At 37.5% G+C, this 13,815-nt stretch overlaps 1 protein-coding gene across 3 annotated transcripts in view; it reads right to left on the bottom strand.

Annotated features, from left to right (window-relative positions):
* RB1 (RB transcriptional corepressor 1) overlaps window positions 1–13,815 on the bottom strand; it is a 130,556-nt gene that overhangs the window by 110,664 nt on the left and 6,077 nt on the right. The gene's annotated exons all lie outside the window — the stretch shown is intronic.

Here is a 13,815-nt window from a genome sequence, read left to right as displayed (position 1 = left end):
TTTTTTGACTTTTTTTTCCTCCTAGTATGCTCAGAGAAACAAGCAGCAACTGAATCATGAGTAAAAAATATAAGGTAAGAATATTGGTTCTACTAGTTTCTTTAGCTCCTGATCACACATTGATAACCTAGTGAGTATCAACAGGACTAACTCACACAAACAAATGATATTACAGACCTCATTTCCTAAACATGTGATATATAACTGACCTGGAATTTAGTTTCTAGTCAAGCTCTCTGCTTGCTTTATTGAGTCAAAGGCCCAAAAGATGATCCACCCAAGAAGATACAGCCACAGAGGAGAGAAAACTGCTGCCATATTAAAACAACGACTAATTAATTGGTTTTTCTGTAAAAGATCAATGAAACCGATGTCTACCACTCTTAGAAACAAAGATGAAAAAAACTGAGGAAGTCAACTCCTACAACTCAGATTTAATTATATGTATAAAAGGTATCTTCCAAAGTTTGCATGTCAACTCCTTCTACCAGTATCACATATAATACTTGAAAAAATGAAAACATAACTAATGAATAAATGAGTTGGTGTTAAAATGAAAGAATCTCAATTGGAAAGGAAATGAAAGGGATCATTGATCATCAAGTCCTGTGCTCTGGGAGTTTCTAGGGTTCCAAATCATAAAACGATAATCTTTGGCAAATGTGCTGAAATTTTTAAAAACGTAAGAGAACCCATATGTTTACTTTCAATAATGCCTCAGTAACTAAAGTAGCAAATACTTCACTTTTGCTAGAATTCAATTCAGCAAGGTAACACAATTTACCTTTACACTGATAAAAAAGCACTGGCTGGCAGCTTTGTATGCCTTGAATAAAACTAGGAAAAATTATTATTTAATAAACTAAGTTTGGTAAACTTCTTAAAACAGATCCAAGGTGGGGAAAGTTTGGTGGTTTCTGACTGCAATATATTGATAATTCTGATTCAACTTACCTTAAAAAAACTTTGTAGAATGAGAAAATCAGAGTACATATTGAAAAGAGGTAAATTAAAACAGGAAGAGAAATAGGAAATTTTGATAAAATAATTCATTTCAAAGCTCTCCTAAATATCTAGGTCTCATATAAACTTGACTATCTGTTTATAGCTGAACATGTAATAGACAGAAATAACTACCAATCGGAACATCAATAATTATGAATATCAGGCCTCTAAAACTATAATGCACATAATAAGGAAAACATTAATTAATTCACTGATAGATCATTTACAATCATTTATTTCAAAACATCTGTTTTATCTAAATTATATTTATATAGGGCATAAAGATGTTTAAAGTACAGAAAAACAAATAGTCCTATTAAATTGAGATTGACGATATCCTAGCAAACCTGGAAGCCTATAACAATCTCCACAGTCATTCCAATCCTTTGGAAAAGAAGATGCTATACAGTATGTGACGTATCCTTCTGGTATCTACTTCTAATATGGAGAATAAAACTTAGAGTTTGTCCCTATGTTTGCGGGGAATTGATGAGGGGGTAGTTTTTTAAAAGAAATACATTATAGCTGTTTTCAGTCATTTATATCCTAACATGTACTAGAAAGAATTTTTTTTAATCTTAGAAAACTATATAAAATAAGACCCCAAAATGCAAAATATGTGGGTAAAGAAACTGGGCATTTTAGGAAGGATAATTTTGTACCTTATTCTCTAATTCATTTAATTTATTCAGCAAATATTTACTAAATGCCTACCAAGCACTGAGCACTATTATAACTGCTAGGAATACATCAGTAAACAAAATAAACATTCCTGTTTCCTGGAGCTGACATTTTAGGGGGAAGAGAACGATAATAAACAAAAATCAGTATCTGTAAGTAAACTATATACTATGTTTGAAAAAGAGGCCTTCCCTGGTGGTGCAGTGGTTAAGAATCCACTTGCCAATGCAGGAGATACGGGTTCGAGCCCTGGTCCAGGAAGATCCCACATGCCGCGCAGCAACTAAGCCCATGAGCCACAACTACTGAGCCTGCACTCTAGAGCCTGTGCTCTGCAATAAGAGAAGCCACCGCAATGAGAAGCCCGCGCACCACAACGAAGAGTAGCCCCCACTCGCTGCAACTAGAGAAAGCCCACGCACAGCAACAAAGACCCAATGCAGCCAAAAATAAATAAAATTAATAAAATTAAAAAAGAAAGAGAGAAAAAAGAGCAGGGTGTCGTACACTGTTGGTGGGAATGTATATTGGTGCAGACACTATGGAGAACAGTATGGAGGTTCCTTAAAAAACTAAAAATAGAGCTACCGTATGATCCTGAAATTGCACTCCTAGGCATAAATCTGGAGAAAACTCTAATTCGAAAAGATACATGCACCCCAATGTTCATAGCAGCACTATTTACAATAGCCAACACATGGAAGCAGCCAAGTGTCCATCGACAGATGAATGGATAAAGAAGATGTGGTATATATACACAACTGAATATTACTTAGCCATCAAAAAGAATGAAATAATGCCATTTGCAGCAACATGGATGGACCCAGAGACTATCATACTAAGTGAAGTAAGTCAGACAGACAAAGGCAAGTATCATATGATATCACTTACATGTGGAATCTAAAAAATGATACAAATGAACTTATGGACAAAACAGAAACAGACTCACAGACACAGAAAACAAACTTATGGTTACCAAAGGGGAAAGAGCTTGGGATTAACAGATACACACTACTATATATAAAATTATAAAATAGGTAGACTTCCCTGGTGGCACAGTGGTTATGAATCCACCTGCCAACGCAGGGGACACAGGTTCGATCCCTGGTCTGGGAAGATCCCACATGCTGCGGAGCAACGAAGCCCGTACACCACAATTACTGAGCCTGTGCTCTAGAACCCGCGAGCCACAATTACTGGAGCCCACGTGCCACAACTACTGAAGCCCACGCACCTAGAACTCTGCAACAAGAGAAGCCACCTCAATGAGAAGCACTGCAATGAAGAGTAGCCCCCGCTGGCCACAGCTAGAGAAAGCCCACACGCAGCAACAAAGACCCAATGAAGCCAAAAAAAAAAAAAATTATAAAATAGGTAAACAACAATGTCCTACTGTACAGCACAGGGAACTATATTCAGTATCTTGTAACAATACACACACGCACACACACATGCGTAACTGAATCACTTTGCTGTACACTAGAAACCAACACAACATTGTAAACAACTACACTTCAATTTAAAAAAAAGCAGGGTAAAGTGAATAGAGAATTTGAGGGAGAAGAAGGGGCAGATTACAGTATTAAACAGTCTTAGGCCTCACCGGAAAAGTGAGATATCAGCAAAGATTTTATTCTATGAGCAAAGACATAATCTATTAAATTTTTAAAATGTGAATGTCTTCTGACCCAGTGGTTTCACCTCTAGGAATCTACACTACAGCAGTACTCTCATTTGTGCATTAAATGTATATAAAAAGCTATTCACTGCAGCAGTTTGTAGTATCAAATGTTCAAAAATAAACTAAATGTTTGCTAACAGGGGAATATATAAATAAATTACACATCCATACAATGGGAAATACATCCACTAAAAAGATTAAGCTAAACATAGAGGGAGAGGTGCTCTTCAAGATACATCACTACATAAAAAAAGCAAGGTGCAGAAAAATGCAAAAACTAGAAACTTTTATTAGCTGCCTACGGAGGAGAAGCAGGTAGCTTACGGGAAAGAATGAGAGAGACTTCTCAGTGTTTACATTTTTATTTCTTTTGAATCTTGAACCATCTAAATCTACTGCCTATTTCAAACACACTGATAATAAATTGGCTAAAAAGTGTAAGTAAATAATAAGACCTCAGTGAGGTAAAATAAAAATCCTTTGTGTGTGTGGGTGTGAAAGGGGAAGTGAGGAAGGGTTGGAGGGATAGAATGAGCAAAAAATTTATCAGTGGTTATTTCTACAGAGGTGGGAATACAAAGAGAGCAATGGATATTCACTTTTCACTCTATTACTATAAAATTTTTTAAAACAAGTATATTTGAGTTTTGAATATATATGGGGGTGTGTTTATATATGAATATATATATTTTTGAAATGCTGAAAGGGAAATATAGAAATGGTGGGAAAAAATGACAAGATGTTAGTATCTGAAAAACTACATACTATGCCTTGAAAGGTGTAATTCAAAACAGTAATCAGTTATAAGATTCATAATGACCATGAAATAAAATAAAATAAAATAGCTTCTCAGAAGAAGCCTAGCTAGTCTTCATTCAGAGATGAGAGTAAAATTCCTTCCATGAATCCTCAGAAAGAAGAAAATATACTGCAGTAAACAATACTGGCCAACAGTAAAAACTTTCATGAAGAAAAAGCAATTTTAAAAGTAGGAAGTCAAATTATATATTATAATAACAATTATATATAATTATATGTTAGATATATCTGAGTAGTTCATGATGAAAGTTCATGATGAACTTTAATAATGTTATCCAACATATATATTAAGTTTAAAACATTAAATGGTAAAAAGGATAGTAAGGAAATGGTTTGATTAAATTTTTTAGAGAATAGAAGAGAAAAAACAATAAAACCAAAGACTGGTTTTTTGAAAAAACCAACAAAATAGAGAAGGTTTTAGTTAGATTGATCAAGAAAAAAGAAAGACTCAAATTAGCTAAAATTAGGAATGAAATAAGGACATTAAGACCAACCTTACAGAAATAAAAAAAGAATTAACAGGAATGCTATGAACAACTGCATGCTGACAAATTAGATAACACAGATGAAATGGACAAATTTCTAAAAAGAAACCAACTCCAAAAGAGCTGGACCAAAACCAACTCAAAAAGAAATTGACATCTGAAAAGACCTCTAACAAGGTAAGAGGTTGGATTAGTAATTTCAAAACTTCTACACAGAGAAAAGTCCAGGCTCAGATGGTTTCACTGGTGAATTCCACCAAACATTTAAAGTAGAATTAATATCAATTCACCAAATTGCTCCATAAAAACTGAAGAGGAGGAAACATTTCCCAACTCCTTCTGTGAGAGGTCAGTACTACCCTGACACTAAAATCATACAAAGACATTACAAGGAAAGAAAATAGAGACCAAAATCTCTTATGAACATATGCATAAAAATTTTCAAAAAAGGGCTTCCTTGGTGGCGCAGTGATTAAGAATCTGCCTGCCAATGCCAGGGACACAGGTTCGTGCCCTGGCCCGGGAAGATCCCACATGCCGTGGAGCAACTAAGCCCGTGCACCACAACTACTGAGTCTGAGCTCTAGAACTCTCAAGCCACAACTACTGAGCCCACGTGCCACAACTATTGAAACCTGTGTGCCTAGAGCCTGTGCTCCGCAACAAGAGAAGCCACAACAATGAGAAGCCCGTGTACTGCAACAAAGAGTAGCCCCCGCTCACCACAGCTAGAGAAAGCCCGCATATAGCAACAAAGACCCAACACAGCCAAAAAAAAAAAAAAAAAAAAAAATCCTCAACAAAATATGAGGAAACCAAATTTACAAATATATAAAAAGAATTACAGACTATGACCAAGTGGGATTTTTAGGATAAGTCCCACTTTATCCTAAAAATGCAATGTTGGTTTAAAATCTTAAAATAATATAATACATTATATCAATAAGGAGAAAAAAAATATGATTATCTCAACAGATGCAGAAAAATCATTTGACAAAATCCAAAATCATTTGACAAAACACTCAATACAACAGGAATAAAAGGGAACGTCCTCAACCTGACAAAGGCATTCACAAAAAACCCATGTCATAAGTAATGGTAAAAGACTGAATGTTCTTCCCCCTAAGATAAGGAAAAAGACAACAATGTATTGAAGGTTCTAGCCAGGGCAATTAGGGAAGAAAAAGAAATAAAAGGCATCCAGATTATAAAGGAAGAAGTAAAACTATCTCTATTTGCAGACAACATGATCTTGTATTTAGAAAATCCTAAGGAATACACTAAAAAGCTATTTGAATTAAAATATGAATTCAGCAAGTTTGCAGCATACAAAATCAACATGCAAAAGTCAACTGTATTTCTATACACCAGAAATGAATAAACCAAAAACCAAAAATGAATTCCATTTATAACAGAATCAGTAAGAATAAAATACTTAGGAATAATATTTTAATCGCAAGACTTGTACCCTAAAAACTAAAAATACTGTTGAAAAATTAAAGAATATCTCAATAAATGGAAAGACATTTCACACTCATGCATCTGAAGATAATATTAAGATGGTAATACTCCCCAAATTAATCTAGAGATTCAGTATAATCCCTACTGAAATCTCAACTGTCTTTCTAAAAGAAACTGACAAATTGATCCTAAAATTCATATGAAGAGAGAATTCTGGGAAGATGGCAGAGTAGGAAGCACTAGAAATCTGTCTCCCCACCTAGACAACAGTTGCACTGGCAGAATCTGTCTGATGTAACTATTCTGGAACTCTGGAGTCTATTAAAGGCTTACAACTTCCAGGGGAAGGCAAAGAAGGTAAATGATAGTTAATTTCTGTCAATTTCAGCTCTGAACACAGTAACAGGTACCCATGGCCAACTGTCACCCACCTGGCAGGCAACTATGCACATGTTCCTGGAACAGCCTGCACAGAATCTGCAGGAGCCAGGGTGGGCAGAAAGGACCCAGTCCTCCAAATTTCACAGATCTGTGCTCTGATCACTTATCGCTGCTCATCACGGAGGAGCAGGCAAAGAGGTGGGGGCTACTGTTGTTGCACCTCCCCCATTGTTGCAAGCACCTCTCCCTCTAGTTGAAGTGACTGCCAGGAGATTTAAAAAGTTGGCACCTTCCCCCTACTCTTCATTTTTTTCTCCTTTTCCTCTTTTGGGAGCCAGACATTGGACTAAGACATTCAAAAGCAACCGAATACATGGAGGAAATCAGAAAGTCACAGTGCACACGCAAGAAAGGCACATAGTCAGAAAAGACCTGAGAAGACCTTAAATTTATACTTCAGGCTGATCCCTGGCACAGACATAGCCTACAACAATCAAAACCAAACCAAACAAAAATGAAAAAAACCCAAAAAAACAGCAAACTCTAGGGAAGTGGGGAGAAATGAATGAAATGAAATAAATGAAAGAATATACACAAAAGGAAATAAGAAAGGAATTTAAACATTTCAATAAAAAAGCCAGCTAAACACAAAAGAATTAGTGAAAACAGAAAATCAACAGAAAAACCAAGAAAACCAAAATCTGGTACTTTGAAAAGATCAATAAAATCAATAAGCCTATAGTCAGATTAACTACAAAAAGAGAGTGAAAGAGAAGACACAAATTACTCATAACAGAAATGTATGTGACTGTTTTTCTCTTGCCGCCTTTTCTCTAACTTTTGCCATTTTAATTATGATACGTCTTGGGTTCATACTGTTTGGGACTCTCTGTGTTTCCTGCACTGGGATATCTGTTTCATTGTCTAGGTTTGGGAAGTTTTCAGCCATAATTCCAACAAATACATTTTCTACCCCTTTCTCTCTCTCTTCTCCTTCTGGGACCCCTATATTGTGAATTTTAGTGCACCTGATATTGTCCCAAAGGTTCCTTAAACTATTCTTCTCATTTTTTAAAATTTGTTTTTCTTTCTGTTGTTCTGACTGGGTGATTTCCATTATTCTATCTTTCAGATCCCTTATGCGTTCTCCTGTATCACCTAACCTTCTGTTAATTCTCTCTAGTGTGTTTTTCATTTCAGTTATTGTGTTCTTCAGCTCTGACTAGTTTTTTTGTGTGTGTATTTCCTTGTTAAAATTCTCACTGTGCTCGGGGCTTCCCTGGTGGCGCAGTGGTTGAGAATCTGCCTGCTAATGCAGGGGACACGGGTTCGAGCCCTGGTCTGGGAAGATCCCACATGCCACGGAGCAGCTGGGCCCGTGAGCCACAATTGCTGAGCCTGCGCGTCTGGAGCCTGTGCCCCGCAACGGGAGGGGCCGCGATGGAGAAAGGCCCGCGCACCGCGATGAAGAGCGGTCCCCGCACCGCGATGAAGAGTGGCCCCCGCTTGCCGCAACTGGAGAAAGCCCTTGCACGAACCGAAGACCCAATACAGACAAAAATAAATAAATAAATTAATTAAAAAGAAAATCCTTAAAAAAAAAAAAAAAAAATGACCAAAAAAAAAAAAATAAATAAAAATTCTCACTGTGCTCATCTATTCTTTTCCCCAGTTCCGTTACCATACTTATTACTATCACTTTGAATTCTTTATCAGGTATTTACCTCTGTTTCATTAGAGTCTGTATTTTTCCTCCTTTGGTAGGAGGTAGGGCTGAAGTTGGAGTGGCTACAGTCAGAGCTGGGGCTTCTCTGCTCAAGGGCTGTCACCGCCCTGTGAGAGGTGGGGCGGGGCTCAAGGGGCTGGAACAGGAGTCCTGAGGGAACCGGGTTTCAGCTAGGTGGGTGGCAGTCCCTGTCTTGGTTTGGGGCTCGTCCAGGGCTCGAGGGCATGGGGCTGCACTTCTGTGCTGGTTTCACTCTCCCCACCCTCTGGTACGCATGCCTTGGTTAGAGGCTGGGTCAGGGCTTGAGGGGCTGGTACCATGCTACTGACCTGGTTTGGCTCCCTTCTAGGTGTGAGCAGGGACACACAATCCTGTGATGGCAGTCTCCACCCTAGAGCTAGTTTCGCTCCCTCTCGAGTGTGTGCAAGGAAGCCTCACTCGAGTGACAACATTCTCTGCCCGGGATCTGGTTTCGCTCCCTCCCGAGTGTACACACTGACACACATGCTGGCAATGGCTGCCTCCACACTGGTCAGAGACAGGGGCTGGGTCCAAGCAGGCTTGGATCCCTCCAAGTGTGCGCACTCTCATCAACAGCCTGCGCCTTAGTGGGGTGCAGCACCAGAGCAAGAGGCGCTGGAGCAGGAGCCCTGTGCAGGCTGGGGAGTACACTGGGGCGGTCCTGAGAAGCCGGCCAGAGCCCCAGGAAGTTTTCAATCTGCTGCCTCTGTGCTGTGACTGGGAGGAAGCAAGTCTGTGCATGCTCTTCAAGAGCGGTGTCTTGGTTTCTTATATCTCTCCAGTAAGCCCCACTGATTTTCCAACCAGTTAAGGGGGTCATCTTCCAAGCGTTGGACCCTTGGGCTAGGGTGCCTAATACGTGGCTCAAATCCCTCACTCCCCCAGGGATAATTCCCAAGCCTGTGACATCCCCTTCCTCTTCTGTGTCCCCCACTAGCGGGTACAGGTCCCGACCAGATTGCTTCTCCTCCCTTCCTACCAGCCTTCGTGTGGTTCTTCCTTTACAGCCTTGGTTGTAGAAGAGTCATCTTGCTAGTCCCGGGTCGATTTCGCCAAACATCGCTCTATATGTAGTTCTGGTTTTGATGTGTTCAAGTGAGTGAAGGTGAGCCCGTGTCCTTTAACTCCATCTTGATCTCTCTCTCCTCCCTCCGTACTGTTTTTCACAGTGGCTGCACCAATATACATTCTTACCAACAGTGCACTAGGGTTCCCGTTTCTCTACATTCTCACCAACACTTGTTATTTCTTGTCTTTTTGATAATAGCCATTCTAACAGATGTGAGTGATATTTTATTGTGGCTTGATTTGCATTTTCCCGATGATTAGAGATGTTAAGCACCTTTTCATGTACCTGTAAGCCATCCATATGTCTTCTACGGAAATATGTCTATTCTGTTCCTCTGCCCAGTTTTTAACTGGATTGTTTGTTCTTTATGTATTTTTGGATATTAACCCCTTATCAGATATATGATTTGCAAATATTTTCTCCCAATTGGTAGGTTGCCTTTTCATTTTGTTGATGGTTTCCTTTCCTGTACAGAAGCTTTTTATTTTGATGTAGTCCTACTTGTTTATTTTTGCTTTTGTTGCCTTTGCTTTTGGTGTCAAATTCAAAAAATCATCGCCGAGACTGATGTCAAGGAGCTTACCACCTATGTTTTCTTCTAGGAGTTTACGGTTTCTTATGTTCAAGTCTTTAATCCACTTCAAGTTCATTTTTGTCTATGGTGTGAGACAGTGGTCCAGTTTCATTTTGTGCATGTTGCTGTCCAATTTTCCCAGCATCCTTTATTGAAGACACTGTCTTACCCCTATTGTATATTCTTGGCTCCTTCTGTCACAAATTAATTGACCATATATGTGTGTGGGTTTATTTCTGGGCTCTCTATTCTTTTCTATTGATCTATGTGTCTGTTTGAATGCTAATCCCATTCCATTCTGATTAATGTAGCTTTGTAATATAGTTTGAAGTCAGGAAGTATGATAGCAATGATACTTAGATACAATACCAACCAAAGGCATGATTCAGAAAAGAATTTATAAATTGGACTTTATTAAAATTAAATATTTCTGCTCTGTGAAAGATACTGTCAAGAGAATGAGAAGTCAAGCCACAGAATGGGAGAAAATATTGGCAAAAGATATATCTGAAAAGGACTGTTACCCAAAATATATAAACTCCTCCTAAAACTCCTCCTAAAACAATGAGAAAATAAACAAAATATTTAAAAAATGGCACAAGGTGTAGACACCGCTCCAAAGAAGATGTACAGATGGCAAGTAGGCATATGTAAAGATGTTCAGCATCACATACCATTAGAGAATTGCAAATTAAAACAATGAGAGAGCACACCTATTAGAATGGCCAAAATTCAAAACACTGACACCACCAAATGCTGGGAAGAATGTGAAACAATAAGAATTTTCATTAATGATACAGCCACTCTGGATATAATCTGGACGTTTCTTACAAAAATAAACATACTCTTACCATAGGCTCTTACCACAGGATCCAGCAATCACACTCCTTGGTGTTTACTTAAAGAGTGGAAAACTGATGTCCACACAAAAACCTATACACAAATGTTCATAGCAGCTTTATTCATAATAGCTAAAACCTATAAACAGCACATCCATCTTTCAAAAGTGAATGACTAAACAAACTGTGGTCCAGCCATACCATGGAATACTACCAAAAAAAAAAAACAACGAACAAACTATTTGCAATGGGCTGAATTGTGCTCCCCCCACAAAATTCCTATGTTGAAGTCCTAACCCCAAGTACCTGAGAATGTAACTGTATTCGGAGACAGGGTCGCAATGAGGTACAGTAAGTTAAAATGAGGACAGAAGTGTGGGCCTAACTGAATCTGACTAGCATCCTTACATGAACAGGAAATCTGACACACAAAAAGGCGCCAAGGATATGCGCACAGGAAAACCATTCCATAACATAAGGAGAAGGCAACCATCTGCAAGCCAAGGAGGGAGGCCTCAGAAGAAACCAAACCTGCCCATATCTTATCTTGGATTTCCAGCCTCCAAAACTGTGAGAAAATACATTTCTGTTGTCTAAGCCACTGTAGTATTTTGTTACAGCAGCCTTAGCAAACTAATATATTGACATATAACATCACTGTATCTCCAGGGAATTATGCTGAATGAAAAAAGACAATCCCAAAGATTAAATACTGTATGACCTCACATCCATTTCATTCTTGATGTTACAAAATACATTTGACCCTTGAAGAACATGGCTATGAACTGTGTGCATCCACTTACAGGCAGACTTTTTTTCAGTAGTAAATACTGTACTACTACGTGACCTACGGTTGGCTGAACCTTCAGACGTGAAACTGCGGAAACAGAGGAACCTTGTATACGAAGGAACTGCATGTGCGGATTGTTGACTGTGTGGAGGGTTGGTGCCCCTAACCCGCACACTGTTCAAGGGTCAACTCTATGTCATACTATCATTGAGTAAAGATCTTATTAAATGTCTATGTACAGTCAAACTGGGCTATTGGTACTGTCAAGATAATACTTGAAAAGATGATTATAATCATTGGTCACCTTTACAGAATATTACAAAACAAACTCATCAGCTTGAAAACTAGTCAATAAAAGCAAAGAATAAAGCACTTATCCTACCTTTCCTGAATGATATGTACTTAAAAAGAATAATTGATGGAGGAAAGTTTCCATTTACAGAAGAATTACAACTAATAACTGAATACGGAATGATAAAATTATCAGTTCACCATTTAGCAGCCCCTAATGGATCTAGTCAATGGTCATCAATAATAGCTTACATCAAAAAAAAAAAAGAGAGAGAGATAACAAGACATTATGTGTCTACTAATAGTCATACACAACAACATCTCTGAAGTATTTCTTCTGGAAAATATCAAACCAGGATCTGATCAGGCCTCTAGATCCATTTCTAGGAAACACAGAGAATTAGCAAATATGTTAAACAATGAAGGAGGTACAACCTGTAAAATACACACAGTAAGAAACTCCACAGGATAAACAATCCAGTTTCTTCAACAAATAAATTGAAAAAAAAAAAAAAGAAGAAAAGAAAGGAAAAGGGGGAGGGAAGGAAGACGTGAAACCAACAGATTAAAAGAGATTTAAGACACAAGTCAACCAATCATACTGTATGGACCTTATTTAAATCCTCATTAGAACATACTGAAAAAAAAAAAAGAATTTATGAAACAATCAAGAAAATTTGAACACTGGATACTTGATATTAAGGAATTTTCATTAATTTTGTCAGGTGTGATGAACTGTGGTCATTTTTTTAAGAGTTCTTATTTTTTCCCCCATACATACTGAAATATGTACAGATGAAACATCATATCTGGGATACTTCAAAATAATCTGGGGTCAGGGAGAAATAGAGTTTGGCTATGACTGATAACTGTTGAAGCTGGTTAAGAGGTATATAAGAAATCATACCATTTTCTCTATCTACTTTTATAAATATCTGCAATTCTCCATAATAAAATGTTTAAAAAAATTAATCTGAGGATTGGAAACAGAAATAAAAGAAGCTGCAAATATCCTACAACTGTAATACAAATATAACGTTCACGTACATGTTCTGAAGTGCATTTGGCTCAGCAACATCCACATACAATCAGGATACCAGCACCAACGCCAGACAGAAAGGGTACATATATTACTAACGACTAGAAAACTACAGGCAGAGACCTTTCACTACACATAATTTTAAAATAGATATTCTGCTTTCTAACATTAGTAAGAAACCCCTTCATATTTCTGCAGTATAGCTTAAATGGAATGCCTAGTATTACTCCAATTCCAAACTATTTTTTCAGTTATCTTTCTAAATATAATGACCTATAAAAATGCCTCTATCAAGGGCAATATATTTCAAAGCCCTTGAATATATACACACAAAAAACATACACACACACACATACACACGCAAAGCCCTAAGAAACTGACATTCAGACATCATTTCTGCTTTACAGATGAGCAAACCAAGACTGGAGAATTAACCAATTTGCCTAAAATCATATAGCTACATTACAACTACAGAGTTTTTTGCTCTGAGGTCCAAGGTCTTTTCTATTCTACCACACTGTCATTCAAGATACAGAAAGAAAACCAAAATTCCAACAACTGATTCACCATAAGTCACAGTATGAAAAGCATTCCTGGCCAATTTCTTGATGGAAAGTTCCTTATTTTATTCATATGCTACAAGCAGCACGAACACAATCTAATCTTACGACAGCAATCACCTATTACATACTTACTAAACATTTATACAAGGAGAAATTTCTAGACAAAATACCACAAACCTTTCCTTTAAAAGAATTAATATATGCTTTCATGTATGTATAAACAACTTTTTTTACTCTGAAGAACTTAAAAATGTGGATTTTAGCAAAAATACTGCATCAGAATCACTATACATCCGTTTAAAACTTCAACCATTTTAACTGATTCTTAAATTCTCCTAAAAAAATATTAATGTAAGATTTTCTGCAGTAGTTCTTAAGTCAAATAAT

Source organism: Balaenoptera acutorostrata, chromosome 18, assembly GCF_949987535.1.
Source record: "Balaenoptera acutorostrata chromosome 18, mBalAcu1.1, whole genome shotgun sequence".
NCBI lineage: Eukaryota > Metazoa > Chordata > Mammalia > Artiodactyla > Balaenopteridae > Balaenoptera > Balaenoptera acutorostrata.
The sequence above is the reverse complement of the archived record's forward strand: the minus strand, read 5'-3'. Positions and strand labels throughout refer to the sequence as shown.